Below are 2,422 nucleotides of genomic sequence, written 5' to 3' on the forward strand. Positions count from 1 at the left end.
TGTAAGAAGTCAAATGAAAAGCTTCAAAGTTATGTAATCAAGTTTATGTGAGAGGTCGTATATGCTCATTTCTATAATTGAGATTGGTCACTCTACTTAGTGCTAATTGTGTACATCTTGGTTGAATTGAACATTGAAGCTTCATATTAGATTAAGGACTATCTCACATTTGGTGTCCACACACATCACACATGTCTATGCTCAATGAATGCTTTATTCATTTGTGTGATTGTACTTGATTAGATGTGTTGTACATAATCAATCATATGTTGATCAAACACAAAAATATTTTTGAGTATTTTAGTTGTTTTTGGAAAATGTTTTTTGTTTTGAAAAATTTCAAAAAATCCAAAAATTTCACAACTCTTTTTTAGCAACTCACTAGCAGGTCATGCCAGTCATGAGCTTACTCAAAAGCTTTCGTGACTCCCTGGCAAGTGAGTCCCCCAGTTGCAAAAAACACTTAAAAGATTTTTCAAAATTTTTAGGTATTGGTCATTTTCGCAACTCAATTTCGTGACTATGTCATGAGTGGAAGTTTCAGTCAGGAGCTTACACAAAAGCTTTTGTGACTCACTCGCGGGTGGGTCTCCCAATTGCGAAAAAGACTTAGACAAATTTTCAAAAATTTGGTTTAAGGGTTTTTTGGCGACTCGTTTTTGTGACTTGCTCACGGGTCATATGAGTCGTGAAAATCACGTATTTTGCACAAATAAGGTTAAATCTTAGACAGTTTTAAAAAACTTTTCAGTTTCCCTCTCATCACGTGCATAACCCTTTGTCTTATCTACCTCTTCCTCTCCTAAAACCGCCATTTTCACTCACAAAACCTTCATTTTCTTCTTCAATCTTTAATCAAACTTCAAGAAAAGGTATGAGTTTTCTCTTATTTTCACTATATTTCAAGTTTCTAGCCCTAGATTTCTTGGATTTTGTGTATATGTTGAGATGTTGAAATATGGTTGTTGAATATGGTTTTGTTGGTGTTTTGATGAGTATGATATATAGGTTTTGTTGGTTTTGTTAGTATAATGCATTTTGTACATGTTTTCATGTTTGTTCTTCTTTTTTACGCATTGTGCTATGATTTGTGTTGTGTTGTGCATACCATGTTCATGATAAAATGTCTCTTAGATGTTTTTGTGTGTATCTTTGGACTCTATTGAGTACAAAGATTGTGGGAATAATCATGTTTCTTTGATTTTGAAACATCATATGATTATGTGTTTTTACACTTTGCCCTAATTTGCACACTCTTGCATATGATACACACGCACACACCTTTTGGCACGTTGAGTGAATAATGCCAATGATTCTATCATGATGTGATGTTTAGCATCTTCACATGTCTATTTTCTTTTGAATTGATCTTTAAATTCCAATTTTTAGGGTTTTAATTCAAAGTTTATGTTTTGGCACTAACTTGTTGCTAAGCAAGTGTGTTGTCATTTGTTTTTCATCTTGCTCTTTGTAATTACATGATCTTTGCTTGAAGATGTCTCCCTTCAAAAAGTCAGCTATTAAAGGAGGTAGCAGCAAGGGATAAGAACTGGAACTTGACATGCTTTAGGATGCTCTTGGAGAAAACTTGGAGGTCTCTTCTAATGGGAAATCAATCAGTGTGTCATCATTATCTCCTAAATTGAGGTTGCTCACTATTATAATGTTTCGTAATCTCTATCCTCTCTCAAGCACCAGGTACATGAATCTTGGACGGGCTTTATTTCTTCATGACTTAATCACTGATGAAGAAATTGATATTTGTTTACATATCTTCCACATTTTGTGCAGGAATGTTGGGAGAATGACCTCAAGGAACTGCCTTCCTTTTTGTTGCCTCATTTCAAAGATTTTGAAACTCAAAGGAGTACACACATTGGAAGATGAGTACCCTCATCCTATGCAAAGTCTAATCAACATTCGCACACTCAATGCTATCATCGGCCATAGCCGAAAGAATGTCAAACAAGAGAGTAATGCTCCTCATGGGAGTTCAAGCTTTAGCTCACAACCCTATAATGAGAAGTTGGACAGCTTAATGGTATCTGTGCAAGAAATCAACACCAAGTTGTCCGGCCTCACATCTATTATGCACTTTCAACATACCTGATTTGACACAAAGTTCACCTCTCTCCAAACTCAATTAGATCAAATCCAAAAGAAGCTAGAAGAAAAAGATAACTAGCTATTCCATGACAAAAAGGGGGAGATGGTTCATGTTAGGGGGAGAAAAAGCAAAATCAAAGGGGGAGTAATGCAAGAGCAAGAGAAGCAACCTACAACAAGCCTTTACATTTTCTAGTCAATTTTGCTACTTCTAATTTATGTTCATATTTTATAGCCTATGTTGTGTACTTGAAAATATTTCTTTGTACCTTTGCTTATATAGCTTAGTACGTTTAGTTAATATTATGTATCTTCT

The sequence above is a fragment of the Castanea sativa genome, chromosome 5 (assembly GCF_040712315.1).
Source record: "Castanea sativa cultivar Marrone di Chiusa Pesio chromosome 5, ASM4071231v1".
Classification (NCBI taxonomy): Eukaryota; Viridiplantae; Streptophyta; class Magnoliopsida; order Fagales; family Fagaceae; genus Castanea; species Castanea sativa.